This window comes from Balaenoptera borealis (assembly GCF_965194805.1).
Source record: "Balaenoptera borealis genome assembly, chromosome: 6".
Classification (NCBI taxonomy): domain Eukaryota; kingdom Metazoa; phylum Chordata; class Mammalia; order Artiodactyla; family Balaenopteridae; genus Balaenoptera; species Balaenoptera borealis.
Window position 1 is genome coordinate 93717655 of NC_138863.1, and position 18439 is coordinate 93736093.

Below are 18439 nucleotides of genomic sequence, written 5' to 3' on the forward strand. Positions count from 1 at the left end.
AAACCAGAAATGCAGGACAGGCCATGGAGAAACGGGAGCCTTGCTACGCTGATGGGCGGGATGTAAATTGCCAACAGCCACTCTGGAGAAGTGTACGGTGTGTCCTGAAACATCTAAAAAACTCAGCTTAGAGAGCATAGGGCACTTCCACTCATGGGTGTATAAATTGGGAAAACTAAAAATCAGCGAGACACAGGCACCCCAAAGTTTAGGGCTGCTCTGTTGACAAGAACCTCCACTTCATTACACCTTAAATATCCCAGGAAAGAGAAAAATGGATAAAGAAGTTGTGGTCCTTATGTACAATGGAATATCACTGAGGCATGAAATCAACGTCATAAGGCTAGTAGCAGCATGATGAGTGGATTTAGGTACGACGATTCTAAGTGAAATAAGTCACACAGAAAGACACTTATCGTAAGATATCACTTATAGAGGGAATGTAAAAACCGCTACACTTGAACTGAATTACAAAACAGAACAGAGTCCCACGTTTAGAAAACACACTATGGCTGCTTAACGGGAACGGTGAGGTGGGGTGACGCATAAAACAAGGGTTTCAAATTAGCTCAGATAGCGTTCCATAAACCCAATATGTAATAGACAAGACCTACTCCTTGCTCAGTGAACTGGACGCAAAAACCCCCTATTCACCGCCCAAGAATATATCTGACTAGGAAGAATCTTCAAAGCTATGTATTGATATCTCTCTGTAAGGGAGTCAAGTGGGTGTAAAGCAGCATAAACACAGCAGTGAAAAGCAGCTAAACCCCATTATAAAAATCAATTACTTTTAAAAACCCGTGAAACAAAGACAGTGAAAGAGAGAGAAATTCTTACAAAATTCGTTCAGGGGCTGTGATGCCACCTGGATTGACCATATCTAGACCCACAGCTGATTGAGACATAAGGGTGGACACTCTTGGGGCTGAGAGGTTTGGTGAGGTTGGGTGAGCAAACGCAGACCCTTTAAAGTAATACTGCGTGGTACCCATCCCATAGGTCCCAAATCTCCAGCTTCAAGGGCATCTTCCTGCATCGAAAACATGCATGAGAAACCCAGAAGATGGTACACCATGTGATTGGGAAAGGTTTCTAAAACGCACCTCATTTCTCATCTCCTTGTGCTCGGGTTCGCCATTCCAGCCGCTTTACTAGCAATCTCCCTCCTTGGAGAATGAGCACCTTTAACCTCCTGTTCCGTACAGGTTGCAATTTGTCCTGAGGATGAACGGGAAGAGGGGGAACCAATGAGAGACTAGGTCTAGGTGTGGGGACAGGCACAGGTCACTCTATTTTCCCATCAGGAAGAAGAATTAACCACAGGCTCAGCCTGCCGCCCAGAACCACAATAGGGCCTGAAGCAATCCTGCGCTTTTGCGGCCAGCTCCCAAGAAAGCGAGTTGAAAAATGGAGCTCAGGGGCACTGCAATTCACAAACCTGCAGAGTTAGAAATGATAACTCTCGTCCACAAATATATTGAGGGAAGGCAACGAAGAGGATTTGAAAGCAAGGCAGAATTACAGGAAACAGATTTCAGGAGGTAGATTCGAATCGCCTTTAAAGCACAGGAAAAGCGGCAAAACCTCGACCATGATGCCCTTGGCCAAAAAGGGCGTATGCGTTTTTTCCTGAATATATTCAGGAAAAAACGCATACGCCCTTTTTGGCCAATCAAGCAACCTGGAAAGGCAAATCAGCGCTACAAAGAAGTCTCGCTTCCCATCGGTCAAAAGGGCCATGCTGAATAAAGTGTCAAAACCAGAAATGCAGGACAGTCCATGGAGAAACGGGAGCCTTGCTACGCTGATGGGCGGGATGTAAATTGCCAACAGCCACTCTGGAGAAGTGTACGGTGTGTCCTGAAACATCTAAAAACTCAGCTTAGAGAGCATAGGGCACTTCCACTCATGGGTGTATAAATTGGGAAAACTAAAAATCAGCGAGACACAGGCACCCCAAAGTTTAGGGCTGCTCTGTTGACAAGAACCTCCACTTCATTACACCTTCAATATCCCAGGAAAGAGAAAAATGGATAAAGAAGTTGTGCTCCTTATGTACAATGGAATATCACTGAGGCATGAAATCAACGTCATAAGGCTAGTAGCAGCATGATGAGTGGATTTAGGTACGACGAGTCTAAGTGAAATAAGTCACACAGAAAGACACTTATCGTAAGATATCACTTATAGAGGGAATGTAAAAACCGCTACACTTGAACTGAATTACAAAACAGAACAGAGTCCCACGTTTAGAAAACACACTATGGTTGCTTAACGGGAACGGTGAGGTGGGGTGACGCATAAAACAAGGGTTTCAAATTAGCTCAGATAGCGTTCCATAAACCCAATATGTAATAGACAAGACCTACTCCTTGCTCAGTGAACTGGACGCAAAAACCTCCTATTCACCGCCCAAGAATATATCTGACTAGGAAGAATCTTCAAAGCTATGTATTGATATCTCTCTGTAAGTGAGTCAAGTGGGTGTAAAGCAGCATAAACACAGCAGTGAAAAGCAGCTAAACCCCATTATAAAAATCAATTACTTTTAAAAACCCGTGAAACAAAGACAGTGAAAGAGAGAGAAATTCTTACAAAATTCGTTCAGGGGCTGTGATGCCACCTGGATTGACCATATCTAGACCCACAGCTGATTGAGACATAAGGGTGGACACTCTTGGGGCTGAGAGGTTTGGTGAGGTTGGGTGAGCAAACGCAGACCCTTTAAAGTAATACTGCGTGGTACCCATCCCATAGGTCCCAAATCTCCAGCTTCAAGGGCATCTTCCTACATCGAAAACATGCATGAGAAACCCAGAAGATGGTACACCATGTGATCGGGAAAGGTTTCTAAAACGCACCTCATTTCTCATCTCCTTGTGCTCGGGTTCGCCATTCCAGCCGCTTTACTAGCAATCTCCCTCCTTGGAGAATGAGCACCTTTAACCTCCTGTTCCGTACAGGTTGCAATTTGTCCTGAGGATGAACGGGAAAAGGGGGAACCAATGAGAGACTAGGTCTAGGTGTGGGGACAGGCACAGGTCACTCTATTTTCCCATCAGGAAGAAGAATTAACCACAGGCTCAGCCTGCCGCCCAGAACCACAATAGGGCCTGAAGCAATCCTGCGCTTTTGCGGCCAGCTCCCAAGAAAGCGAGTTGAAAAATGGAGCTCAGGGGCACTGCAATTCACAAACCTGCAGAGTTATAAATGATAACTCTCGTCCACAAATATATTGAGGGAAGGCAACGAAGAGGATTTGAAAGCAAGGCAGAATTACAGGAAACAGATTTCAGGAGGTAGATTCGAATCGCCTTTAAAGCACAGGAAAAGCGGCAAAACCTCGACCATGATGCCCTTGGCCAAAAAGGGCGTATGCGTTTTTTCCTGAATATATTCAGGAAAAAACGCATACGCCCTTTTTGGCCAACCAAGCAACCTGGAAAGGCAAATCAGCGCTACAAAGAAGTCTCGCTTCCCATTGGTCAAAAGGGCCATGCTGAATAAAGTGTCAAAACCAGAAATGCAGGACAGGCCATGGAGAAACGGGAGCCTTGCTACGCTGATGGGCGGGATGTAAATTGCCAACAGCCACTCTGGAGAAGTGTACGGTGTGTCCTGAAACATCTAAAAAACTCAGCTTAGAGAGCATAGGGCACTTCCACTCATGGGTGTATAAATTGGGAAAACTAAAAATCAGCGAGACACAGGCACCCCAAAGTTTAGGGCTGCTCTGTTGACAAGAACCTCCACTTCATTACACCTTAAATATCCCAGGAAAGAGAAAAATGGATAAAGAAGTTGTGGTCCTTATGTACAATGGAATATCACTGAGGCATGAAATCAACGTCATAAGGCTAGTAGCAGCATGATGAGTGGATTTAGGTACGACGATTCTAAGTGAAATAAGTCACACAGAAAGACACTTATCGTAAGATATCACTTATAGAGGGAATGTAAAAACCGCTACACTTGAACTGAATTACAAAACAGAACAGAGTCCCACGTTTAGAAAACACACTATGGCTGCTTAACGGGAACGGTGAGGTGGGGTGACGCATAAAACAAGGGTTTCAAATTAGCTCAGATAGCGTTCCATAAACCCAATATGTAATAGACAAGACCTACTCCTTGCTCAGTGAACTGGACGCAAAAACCTCCTATTCACCGCCCAAGAATATATCTGACTAGGAAGAATCTTCAAAGCTATGTATTGATATCTCTCTGTAAGTGAGTCAAGTGGGTGTAAAGCAGCATAAACACAGCAGTGAAAAGCAGCTAAACCCCATTATAAAAATCAATTACTTTTAAAAACCCGTGAAACAAAGACAGTGAAAGAGAGAGAAATTCTTACAAAATTCGTTCAGGGGCTGTGATGCCACCTGGATTGACCATATCTAGACCCACAGCTGATTGAGACATAAGGGTGGACACTCTTGGGGCTGAGAGGTTTGGTGAGGTTGGGTGAGCAAACGCAGACCCTTTAAAGTAATACTGCGTGGTACCCATCCCATAGGTCCCAAATCTCCAGCTTCAAGGGCATCTTCCTACATCGAAAACATGCATGAGAAACCCAGAAGATGGTACACCATGTGATCGGGAAAGGTTTCTAAAACGCACCTCATTTCTCATCTCCTTGTGCTCGGGTTCGCCATTCCAGCCGCTTTACTAGCAATCTCCCTCCTTGGAGAATGAGCACCTTTAACCTCCTGTTCCGTACAGGTTGCAATTTGTCCTGAGGATGAACGGGAAAAGGGGGAACCAATGAGAGACTAGGTCTAGGTGTGGGGACAGGCACAGGTCACTCTATTTTCCCATCAGGAAGAAGAATTAACCACAGGCTCAGCCTGCCGCCCAGAACCACAATAGGGCCTGAAGCAATCCTGCGCTTTTGCGGCCAGCTCCCAAGAAAGCGAGTTGAAAAATGGAGCTCAGGGGCACTGCAATTCACAAACCTGCAGAGTTAGAAATGATAACTCTCGTCCACAAATATATTGAGGGAAGGCAACGAAGAGGATTTGAAAGCAAGGCAGAATTACAGGAAACAGATTTCAGGAGGTAGATTCGAATCGCCTTTAAAGCACAGGAAAAGCGGCAAAACCTCGACCATGATGCCCTTGGCCAAAAAGGGCGTATGCGTTTTTTCCTGAATATATTCAGGAAAAAACGCATACGCCCTTTTTGGCCAACCAAGCAACCTGGAAAGGCAAATCAGCGCTACAAAGAAGTCTCGCTTCCCATCGGTCAAAAGGGCCATGCTGAATAAAGTGTCAAAACCAGAAATGCAGGACAGGCCATGGAGAAACGGGAGCCTTGCTACGCTGATGGGCGGGATGTAAATTGCCAACAGCCACTCTGGAGAAGTGTACGGTGTGTCCTGAAACATCTAAAAAACTCAGCTTAGAGAGCATAGGGCACTTCCACTCATGGGTGTATAAATTGGGAAAACTAAAAATCAGCGAGACACAGGCACCCCAAAGTTTAGGGCTGCTCTGTTGACAAGAACCTCCACTTCATTACACCTTAAATATCCCAGGAAAGAGAAAAATGGATAAAGAAGTTGTGGTCCTTATGTACAATGGAATATCACTGAGGCATGAAATCAACGTCATAAGGCTAGTAGCAGCATGATGAGTGGATTTAGGTACGACGATTCTAAGTGAAATAAGTCACACAGAAAGACACTTATCGTAAGATATCACTTATAGAGGGAATGTAAAAACCGCTACACTTGAACTGAATTACAAAACAGAACAGAGTCCCACGTTTAGAAAACACACTATGGCTGCTTAACGGGAACGGTGAGGTGGGGTGACGCATAAAACAAGGGTTTCAAATTAGCTCAGATAGCGTTCCATAAACCCAATATGTAATAGACAAGACCTACTCCTTGCTCAGTGAACTGGACGCAAAAACCTCCTATTCACCGCCCAAGAATATATCTGACTAGGAAGAATCTTCAAAGCTATGTATTGATATCTCTCTGTAAGGGAGTCAAGTGGGTGTAAAGCAGCATAAACACAGCAGTGAAAAGCAGCTAAACCCCATTATAAAAATCAATTACTTTTAAAAACCCGTGAAAGAAAGACAGTGAAAGAGAGAGAAATTCTTACAAAATTCGTTCAGGGGCTGTGATGCCACCTGGATTGACCATATCTAGACCCACAGCTGATTGAGACATAAGGGTGGACACTCTTGGGGCTGAGAGGTTTGGTGAGGTTGGGTGAGCAAACGCAGACCCTTTAAAGTAATACTGCGTGGTACCCATCCCATAGGTCCCAAATCTCCAGCTTCAAGGGCATCTTCCTACATCGAAAACATGCATGAGAAACCCAGAAGATGGTACACCGTGTGATCGGGAAAGGTTTCTAAAACGCACCTCATTTCTCATCTCCTTGTGCTCGGGTTCACCATTCCAGCCGCTTTACTAGCAATCTCCCTCCTTGGAGAATGAGCACCTTTAACCTCCTGTTCCGTACAGGTTGCAATTTGTCCTGAGGATGAACGGGAAGAGGGGGAACCAATGAGAGACTAGGTCTAGGTGTGGGGACAGGCACAGGTCACTCTATTTTCCCATCAGGAAGAAGAATTAACCACAGGCTCAGCCTGCCGCCCAGAACCACAATAGGGCCTGAAGCAATCCTGCGCTTTTGCGGCCAGCTCCCAAGAAAGCGAGTTGAAAAATGGAGCTCAGGGGCACTGCAATTCACAAACCTGCAGAGTTAGAAATGATAACTCTCGTCCACAAATATATTGAGGGAAGGCAACGAAGAGGATTTGAAAGCAAGGCAGAATTACAGGAAACAGATTTCAGGAGGTAGATTCGAATCGCCTTTAAAGCACAGGAAAAGCGGCAAAACCTCGACCATGATGCCCTTGGCCAAAAAGGGCGTATGCGTTTTTTCCTGAATATATTCAGGAAAAAACGCATACGCCCTTTTTGGCCAACCAAGCAACCTGGAAAGGCAAATCAGCGCTGCAAAGAAGTCTCGCTTCCCATCGGTCAAAAGGGCCATGCTGAATAAAGTGTCAAAACCAGAAATGCAGGACAGGCCATGGAGAAACGGGAGCCTTGCTACGCTGATGGGCGGGATGTAAATTGCCAACAGCCACTCTGGAGAAGTGTACGGTGTGTCCTGAAACCTCTAAAAAACTCAGCTTAGAGAGCATAGGGCACTTCCACTCATGGGCGTATAAATTGGGAAAACTAAAAATCAGCAAGACACAGGCACCCTAAAGTTTAGGGCTGCTCTGTTGACAAGAACCTCCACTTCATTACACCTTAAATATCCCAGGAAAGAGAAAAATGGATAAAGAAGTTGTGCTCCTTATGTACAATGGAATATCACTCAGGCATGAAATCAACATCATAAGGCTAGTAGCAGCATGATGAGAAGATTTAGGTACGAGGATTCTAAGTGAAATAAGTCACACAGAAAAAGGCACTTATCATAAGATATCACTTATAGAGGGAATGTAAAAACCGCTACACTTGAACTGAATTACAAAACTAAACAGCGTCACACGTTTAGAAAACACACTATGGCTGCTTAACGGGAAAGGTGAGGTGGGGTGATGCAGAAAACAAGGGTTTCAAATTAGCTCAGATACTGTTCCATAAACCCAATATGTAACAGACAAGACCTACTCCTTGCTCAGTGAACTGGATTCAACACCCCCTGTTCACCGCCCAAGAATATATCTGACTAGTAAGACTCTTAAAACCAATGTATTGATATCTCTCTGTAAGTGAGTCAAGTGGGTGTAAAGCGGCATAAACACAGCAGTGAAAAGCAGCTAAACCCCATTATAAAAATCAATTACTTTTAAAAACCCGTGAAACAAAGACAGTGAAAGAGAGAGAAATTCATACAGAATTCGTTCAGGGGCTGTGATGCCACCTGGATTGACCATCTCTAGACCCACAGCTGATTGAGACATAAGGGTGGACACTCTTGGGGCTGAGAGGTTTGGTGAGGTTGGGTGAGCAAACGCAGACCCTTTAAAGTAATACTGCGTGGTATCCATCCCATGGGTCCAAAATCTCCAGGTTCAAGGGCATCTTCCTACATCGAAAACATGCATGAGAAACCCAGAAGATGGTACACCGTGTGATCGGGAAAGGTTTCTAAAACGCACCTCATTTCTCTTCTCCTTGTGCTCGGGTTGGCCATTACAGTCGCTTTACTAGCAATCTCCCTCCTTGGAGAATGAGCACCTTTAACCTCCTGTTCCGTACAGGTTGCAATTTGTCCTGATGATGAACGGGAAGAGGGGGAACCAGTGAGAGACTAGGTCTAGGTGTGGGGACAGGCACAGGTCACTCTATTTTCCCATCAGGAAGAAGAATTAACCAGAGGCTCAGCCTGCCGCCCGGAACCACAATAGGGCCTGAAGCAATCCTGCGCTTTTGCAGCCAGCTCCCAAGAAAGCGAGTTGAAAAATGGAGCTCAGGGGCACTGCAATTCACAAACCTGCAGAGTTATAAATGATAACTCTCGTCCACAAATATATTGAGGGAAGGCAACGAAGAGGATTTGAAAGCAAGGCAGAATTGCAGGAAACAGATTTCAGGAGGTAGATTCGAATCGCCTTTAAAGCACAGGAAAAGCGGCAAAACCTCGACCATGATGCCCTTGGCCAAAAAGGGCGTATGCGTTTTTTCCTGAATATATTCAGGAAAAAACGCATACGCCCTTTTTGGCCAACCAAGCAACCTGGAAAGGCAAATCAGCGCTACAAAGAAGTCTCGCTTCCCATCGGTCAAAAGGGCCATGCTGAATAAAGTGTCAAAACCAGAAATGCAGGACAGGCCATGGAGAAACGGGAGCCTTGCTACGCTGATGGGCGGGATGTAAATTGCCAACAGCCACTCTGGAGAAGTGTACGGTGTGTCCTGAAACATCTAAAAAACTCAGCTTAGAGAGCATAGGGCACTTCCACTCATGGGTGTATAAATTGGGAAAACTAAAAATCAGCGAGACACAGGCACCCCAAAGTTTAGGGCTGCTCTGTTGACAAGAACCTCCACTTCATTACACCTTAAATATCCCAGGAAAGAGAAAAATGGATAAAGAAGTTGTGGTCCTTATGTACAATGGAATATCACTGAGGCATGAAATCAACGTCATAAGGCTAGTAGCAGCATGATGAGTGGATTTAGGTACGACGATTCTAAGTGAAATAAGTCACACAGAAAGACACTTATCGTAAGATATCACTTATAGAGGGAATGTAAAAACCGCTACACTTGAACTGAATTACAAAACAGAACAGAGTCCCACGTTTAGAAAACACACTATGGCTGCTTAACGGGAACGGTGAGGTGGGGTGACGCATAAAACAAGGGTTTCAAATTAGCTCAGATAGCGTTCCATAAACCCAATATGTAATAGACAAGACCTACTCCTTGCTCAGTGAACTGGACGCAAAAACCTCCTATTCACCGCCCAAGAATATATCTGACTAGGAAGAATCTTCAAAGCTATGTATTGATAACTCTCTGTAAGTGAGTCAAGTGGCTGTAAAGCAGCATAAACACAGCAGTGAAAAGCAGCTAAACCCCATTATAAAAATCAATTACTTTTAAAAACCCGTGAAACAAAGACAGTGAAAGAGAGAGAAATTCTTACAAAATTCGTTCAGGGGCTGTGATGCCACCTGGATTGACCATATCTAGACCCACAGCTGATTGAGACATAAGGGTGGACACTCTTGGGGCTGAGAGGTTTGGTGAGGTTGGGTGAGCAAACGCAGACCCTTTAAAGTAATACTGCGTGGTACCCATCCCATAGGTCCCAAATCTCCAGCTTCAAGGGCATCTTCCTACATCGAAAACATGCATGAGAAACCCAGAAGATGGTACACCATGTGATCGGGAAAGGTTTCTAAAACGCACCTCATTTCTCATCTCCTTGTGCTCGGGTTCGCCATTCCAGCCGCTTTACTAGCAATCTCCCTCCTTGGAGAATGAGCACCTTTAACCTCCTGTTCCGTACAGGTTGCAATTTGTCCTGAGGATGAACGGGAAGAGGGGGAACCAATGAGAGACTAGGTCTAGGTGTGGGGACAGGCACAGGTCACTCTATTTTCCCATCAGGAAGAAGAATTAACCACAGGCTCAGCCTGCCGCCCAGAACCACAATAGGGCCTGAAGCAATCCTGCGCTTTTGCGGCCAGCTCCCAAGAAAGCGAGTTGAAAAATGGAGCTCAGGGGCACTGCAATTCACAAACCTGCAGAGTTAGAAATGATAACTCTCATCCACAAATATATTGAGGGAAGGCAACGAAGAGGATTTGAAAGCAAGGCAGAATTACAGGAAACAGATTTCAGGAGGTAGATTCGAATCGCCTTTAAAGCACAGGAAAAGCGGCAAAACCTCGACCATGATGCCCTTGGCCAAAAAGGGCGTATGCGTTTTTTCCTGAATATATTCAGGAAAAAACGCATACGCCCTTTTTGGCCAACCAAGCAACCTGGAAAGGCAAATCAGCGCTACAAAGAAGTCTCGCTTCCCATCGGTCAAAAGGGCCATGCTGAATAAAGTGTCAAAACCAGAAATGCAGGACAGGCCATGGAGAAACGGGAGCCTTGCTACGCTGATGGGCGGGATGTAAATTGCCAACAGCCACTCTGGAGAAGTGTACGGTGTGTCCTGAAACATCTAAAAAACTCAGCTTAGAGAGCATAGGGCACTTCCACTCATGGGTGTATAAATTGGGAAAACTAAAAATCAGCGAGACACAGGCACCCCAAAGTTTAGGGCTGCTCTGTTGACAAGAACCTCCACTTCATTACACCTTAAATATCCCAGGAAAGAGAAAAATGGATAAAGAAGTTGTGGTCCTTATGTACAATGGAATATCACTGAGGCATGAAATCAACGTCATAAGGCTAGTAGCAGCATGATGAGTGGATTTAGGTACGACGATTCTAAGTGAAATAAGTCACACAGAAAGACACTTATCGTAAGATATCACTTATAGAGGGAATGTAAAAACCGCTACACTTGAACTGAATTACAAAACAGAACAGAGTCCCACGTTTAGAAAACACACTATGGCTGCTTAACGGGAACGGTGAGGTGGGGTGACGCATAAAACAAGGGTTTCAAATTAGCTCAGATAGCGTTCCATAAACCCAATATGTAATAGACAAGACCTACTCCTTGCTCAGTGAACTGGACGCAAAAACCTCCTATTCACCGCCCAAGAATATATCTGACTAGGAAGAATCTTCAAAGCTATGTATTGATATCTCTCTGTAAGGGAGTCAAGTGGGTGTAAAGCAGCATAAACACAGCAGTGAAAAGCAGCTAAACCCCATTATAAAAATCAATTACTTTTAAAAACCCGTGAAAGAAAGACAGTGAAAGAGAGAGAAATTCTTACAAAATTCGTTCAGGGGCTGTGCTGCCACCTGGATTGACCATATCTAGACCCACAGCTGATTGAGACATAAGGGTGGACACTCTTGGGGCTGAGAGGTTTGGTGAGGTTGGGTGAGCAAACGCAGACCCTTTAAAGTAATACTGCGTGGTACCCATCCCATAGGTCCCAAATCTCCAGCTTCAAGGGCATCTTCCTACATCGAAAACATGCATGAGAAACCCAGAAGATGGTACACCGTGTGATCGGGAAAGGTTTCTAAAACGCACCTCATTTCTCATCTCCTTGTGCTCGGGTTCACCATTCCAGCCGCTTTACTAGCAATCTCCCTCCTTGGAGAATGAGCACCTTTAACCTCCTGTTCCGTACAGGTTGCAATTTGTCCTGAGGATGAACGGGAAGAGGGGGAACCAATGAGAGACTAGGTCTAGGTGTGGGGACAGGCACAGGTCACTCTATTTTCCCATCAGGAAGAAGAATTAACCACAGGCTCAGCCTGCCGCCCAGAACCACAATAGGGCCTGAAGCAATCCTGCGCTTTTGCGGCCAGCTCCCAAGAAAGCGAGTTGAAAAATGGAGCTCAGGGGCACTGCAATTCACAAACCTGCAGAGTTAGAAATGATAACTCTCGTCCACAAATATATTGAGGGAAGGCAACGAAGAGGATTTGAAAGCAAGGCAGAATTACAGGAAACAGATTTCAGGAGGTAGATTCGAATCGCCTTTAAAGCACAGGAAAAGCGGCAAAACCTCGACCATGATGCCCTTGGCCAAAAAGGGCGTATGCGTTTTTTCCTGAATATATTCAGGAAAAAACGCATACGCCCTTTTTGGCCAACCAAGCAACCTGGAAAGGCAAATCAGCGCTGCAAAGAAGTCTCGCTTCCCATCGGTCAAAAGGGCCATGCTGAATAAAGTGTCAAAACCAGAAATGCAGGACAGGCCATGGAGAAACGGGAGCCTTGCTACGCTGATGGGCGGGATGTAAATTGCCAACAGCCACTCTGGAGAAGTGTACGGTGTGTCCTGAAACCTCTAAAAAACTCAGCTTAGAGAGCATAGGGCACTTCCACTCATGGGCGTATAAATTGGGAAAACTAAAAATCAGCAAGACACAGGCACCCTAAAGTTTAGGGCTGCTCTGTTGACAAGAACCTCCACTTCATTACACCTTAAATATCCCAGGAAAGAGAAAAATGGATAAAGAAGTTGTGCTCCTTATGTACAATGGAATATCACTCAGGCATGAAATCAACATCATAAGGCTAGTAGCAGCATGATGAGAAGATTTAGGTACGAGGATTCTAAGTGAAATAAGTCACACAGAAAAAGGCACTTATCATAAGATATCACTTATAGAGGGAATGTAAAAACCGCTACACTTGAACTGAATTACAAAACTAAACAGCGTCACACGTTTAGAAAACACACTATGGCTGCTTAACGGGAAAGGTGAGGTGGGGTGATGCAGAAAACAAGGGTTTCAAATTAGCTCAGATACTGTTCCATAAACCCAATATGTAACAGACAAGACCTACTCCTTGCTCAGTGAACTGGATTCAACACCCCCTGTTCACCGCCCAAGAATATATCTGACTAGTAAGACTCTTAAAACCAATGTATTGATATCTCTCTGTAAGTGAGTCAAGTGGGTGTAAAGCGGCATAAACACAGCAGTGAAAAGCAGCTAAACCCCATTATAAAAATCAATTACTTTTAAAAACCCGTGAAACAAAGACAGTGAAAGAGAGAGAAATTCTTACAAAATTCGTTCAGGGGCTGTGATGCCACCTGGATTGACCATATCTAGACCCACAGCTGATTGAGACATAAGGGTGGACACTCTTCGGGCTGAGAGGTTTGGTGAGGTTGGGTGAGCAAACGCAGACCCTTTAAAGTAATACTGCGTGGTATCCATCCCATGGGTCCAAAATCTCCAGGTTCAAGGGCATCTTCCTACATCGAAAACATGCATGAGAAACCCAGAAGATGGTACACCGTGTGATCGGGAAAGGTTTCTAAAACGCACCTCATTTCTCTTCTCCTTGTGCTCGGGTTGGCCATTACAGTCGCTTTACTAGCAATCTCCCTCCTTGGAGAATGAGCACCTTTAACCTCCTGTTCCGTACAGGTTGCAATTTGTCCTGATGATGAACGGGAAGAGGGGGAACCAGTGAGAGACTAGGTCTAGGTGTGGGGACAGGCACAGGTCACTCTATTTTCCCATCAGGAAGAAGAATTAACCAGAGGCTCAGCCTGCCGCCCGGAACCACAATAGGGCCTGAAGCAATCCTGCGCTTTTGCAGCCAGCTCCCAAGAAAGCGAGTTGAAAAATGGAGCTCAGGGGCACTGCAATTCACAAACCTGCAGAGTTATAAATGATAACTCTCGTCCACAAATATATTGAGGGAAGGCAACGAAGAGGATTTGAAAGCAAGGCAGAATTGCAGGAAACAGATTTCAGGAGGTAGAGTCGAATCGCCTTTAAAGCACAAGAAAAGAGGCAAAACCTCGACCATGATGCCCTTGGCCAAAAAGGGCGTATGCGTTTTTTCCTGAATATATTCAGGAAAAAACGCATACGCCCTTTTTGGCCAACCAAGCAACCTGGAAAGGCAAATCAGCGCTACAAAGAAGTCTCGCTTCCCATCGGTCAAAAGGGCCATGCTGAATAAAGTGTCAAAACCAGAAATGCAGGACAGGCCATGGAGAAACGGGAGCCTTGCTACGCTGATGGGTGGGATGTAAATTGCCAACAGCCACTCTGGAGAAGTGTACGGTGTGTCCTGAAACATCTAAAAAACTCAGCTTAGAGAGCATAGGGCACTTCCACTCATGGGCGTATAAATTGGGAAAACTAAAAATCAGCAAGACACAGGCACCCCAAAGTTTAGGGCTGCTCTGTTGACAAGAACCTCCACTTCATTACACCTTAAATATCCCAGGAAAGAGAAAAATGGATAAAGAAGTTGTGGTCCTTATGTACAATGGAATATCACTCAGGCATGAAATCAACATCATAAGGCTAGTAGCAGCATGATGAGTGGATTTAGGTACGAAGATTCTAAGTGAAATAAGTCACACAGAAAGACACTTATCGTAAGATATCACTTATAGAGGGAATGTAAAAACCGCTACACTTGAACTGAATTACAAAACAGAACAGCGTCACACGTTTATAAAACACAATATGGCTGCTTAACGGGAACGGTGAGGTGGGGTGACGCATAAAACAAGTGTTTCAAATTAGCTCAGATACTGTTCCATAAACCCAATATGTAATAGACAAGACCTACTCCTTGCTCAGTGAACTGGATTCAACACCCCCTGTTCACCGCCCAAGAATATATCTGACTAGTAAGACTCTTAAAACCAATGTATTGATATCTCTCTGTAAGTGAGTCAAGTGGGTGTAAAGCGGCATAAACACAGCAGTGAAAAGCAGCTAAACCCCATTATAAAAATCAATTACTTTTAAAAACCCGTGAAACAAAGACAGTGAAAGAGAGAGAAATTCATACAGAATTCGTTCAGGGGCTGGGATGCCACCTTTATTGACCATCTCTAGACCCACAGCTGATTGAGACATAAGGGTGGACACTCTTGGGGCTGAGAGGTTTGGTGAGGTTGGGTGAGCAAACGCAGACCCTTTAAAGTAATACTGCGTGGTACCCATCCCATTGGACCAAAATCTCCAGGTTCAAGGGCATCTTCCTACATCGAAAACATGCATGAGAAACCCAGAAGATGGTACACCGCGTGATCGGGAAAGGTTTCTAAAACGGACCTCATTTCTCATCTCCTTGTGCTCGGGCTCGCCATTACAACCGCTTTACTAGCAATCTCCCTCCTTGGAGAATGAGCACCTTTAACCTCCTGTTCCGTACAGGTTGCAAATTTGTCCTGAGGATGAACGGGAAGAGGGGGAACCAATGAGAGACTAGGTCTAGGTGTGGGGACAGGCACAGGTCACTCTATTTTCCCATCAGGAAGAAGAATTAACCACAGGCTCAGCCTGCCGCCCGGAACCACAATAGGGCCTGAAGCAATCCTGCGCTTTTGGGGCCAGCTCCCAAGAAAGCGAGTTGAAAAATGGAGCTCAGGGACACTGCAATTCACAAACCTGCAGAGTTATAAATGATAACTCTCGTCCACAAATATATTGAGGGAAGGCAACGAAGAGGATTTGAAAGCAAGGCAGAATTGCAGGAAACAGATTTCAGGAGGTAGATTCGAATCGCCTTTAAAGCACAGGAAAAGCGGCAAAACCTCGACCATGATGCCCTTGGCCAAAAAGGGCGTATGCGTTTTTTCCTGAATATATTCAGGAAAAAACGCATACGCCCTTTTTGGCCAACCAAGCAACCTGGAAAGGCAAATCAGCGCTACAAAGAAGTCTCGCTTCCCATTGGTCAAAAGGGCCATGCTGAATAAAGTGTCAAAACCAGAAATGCAGGACAGGCCATGGAGAAACGGGAGCCTTGCTACGCTGATGGGTGGGATGTAAATTGCCAACAGCCACTCTGGAGAAGTGTACGGTGTGTCCTGAAACATCTAAAAAACTCAGCTTAGAGAGCATAGGGCACTTCCACTCATGGGCGTATAAATTGGGAAAACTAAAAATCAGCAAGACACAGGCACCCCAAAGTTTAGGGCTGCTCTGTTGACAAGAACCTCCACTTCATTACACCTTAAATATCCCAGGAAAGAGAAAAATGGATAAAGAAGTTGTGGTCCTTATGTACAATGGAATATCACTCAGGCATGAAATCAACATCATAAGGCTAGTAGCAGCATGATGAGTGGATTTAGGTACGAAGATTCTAAGTGAAATAAGTCACACAGAAAGACACTTATCGTAAGATATCACTTATAGAGGGAATGTAAAAACCGCTACACTTGAACTGAATTACAAAACAGAACAGCGTCACACGTTTATAAAACACAATATGGCTGCTTAACGGGAACGGTGAGGTGGGGTGACGCATAAAACAAGTGTTTCAAATTAGCTCAGATACTGTTCCATAAACCCAATATGTAATAGGCAAGACCTACTCCTTGCTCAGTGAACTGGATTCAACACCCCCTGTTCACCGCCCAAGAATATATCTGACTAGTAAGACTCTTAAAACCAATGTATTGATATCTCTCTGTAAGTGAGTCAAGTGGGTGTAAAGCGGCATAAACACAGCAGTGAAAAGCAGCTAAACCCCATTATAAAAATCAATTACTTTTAAAAACCCGTGAAACAAAGACAGTGAAAGAGAGAGAAATTCATACAGAATTCGTTCAGGGGCTGGGATGCCACCTTTATTGACCATCTCTAGACCCACAGCTGATTGAGACATAAGGGTGGACACTCTTGGGGCTGAGAGGTTTGGTGAGGTTGGGTGAGCAAACGCAGACCCTTTAAAGTAATACTGCGTGGTACCCATCCCATTGGACCAAAATCTCCAGCTTCAAGGGCATCTTCCTACATCGAAAACATGCATGAGAAACCCAGAAGATGGTACACCGCGTGATCGGGAAAGGTTTCTAAAACGGACCTCATTTCTCATCTCCTTGTGCTCGGGCTCGCCATTACAACCGCTTTACTAGCAATCTCCCTCCTTGGAGAATGAGCACCTTTAACCTCCTGTTCCGTACAGGTTGCAAATTTGTCCTGAGGATGAACGGGAAGAGGGGGAACCAATGAGAGACTAGGTCTAGGTGTGGGGACAGGCACAGGTCACTCTATTTTCCCATCAGGAAGAAGAATTAACCACAGGCTCAGCCTGCCGCCCGGAACCACAATAGGGCCTGAAGCAATCCTGCGCTTTTGCGGCCAGCTCCCAAGAAAGCGAGTTGAAAAATGGAGCTCAGGGGCACTGCAATTCACAAACCTGCAGAGTTATAAATGATAACTCTCGTCCACAAATATATTGAGGGAAGGCAACGAAGAGGATTTGAAAGCAAGGCAGAATTACAGGAAACAGATTTCAGGAGGTAGATTCGAATCGCCTTTAAAGCACAGGAAAAGCGGCAAAACCTCGACCATGATGCCCTTGGCCAAAAAGGGCGTATGCGTTTTTTCCTGAATATATTCAGGAAAAACGCATACGCCCTTTTTGGCCAACCAAGCAACCTGGAAAGGCAAATCAGCGCTACAAAGAAGTCTCGCTTCCCATCGGTCAAAAGGGCCATGCTGAATAAAGTGTCAAAACCAGAAATGCAGGACAGGCCATGGAGAAACGGGAGCCTTGCTACGCTGATGGGCGGGATGTAAATTGCCAACAGCCACTCTGGAGAAGTGTACGGTGTGTCCTGAAACATCTAAAAAACTCAGCTTAGAGAGCATAGGGCACTTCCACTCATGGGTGTATAAATTGGGAAAACTAAAAATCAGCGAGACACAGGCACCCCAAAGTTTAGGGCTGCTCTGTTGACAAGAACCTCCACTTCATTACACCTTAAATATCCCAGGAAAGAGAAAAATGGATAAAGAAGTTGTGGTCCTTATGTACAATGGAATATCACTGAGGCATGAAATCAACGTCATAAGGCTAGTAGCAGCATGATGAGTGGATTTAGGTACGACGATTCTAAGTGAAATAAGTCACACAGAAAGACACTTATCGTAAGATATCACTTATAGAGGGAATGTAAAAACCGCTACACTTGAACTGAATTACAAAACAGAACAGAGTCCCACGTTTAGAAAACACACTATGGCTGCTTAACGGGAACGGTGAGGTGGGGTGACGCATAAAACAAGGGTTTCAAATTAGCTCAGATAGCGTTCCATAAACCCAATATGTAATAGACAAGACCTACTCCTTGCTCAGTGAACTGGACGCAAAAACCTCCTATTCACCGCCCAAGAATATATCTGACTAGGAAGAATCTTCAAAGCTATGTATTGATATCTCTCTGTAAGTGAGTCAAGTGGGTGTAAAGCAGCATAAACACAGCAGTGAAAAGCAGCTAAACCCCATTATAAAAATCAATTACTTTTAAAAACCCGTGAAACAAAGACAGTGAAAGAGAGAGAAATTCTTACAAAATTCGT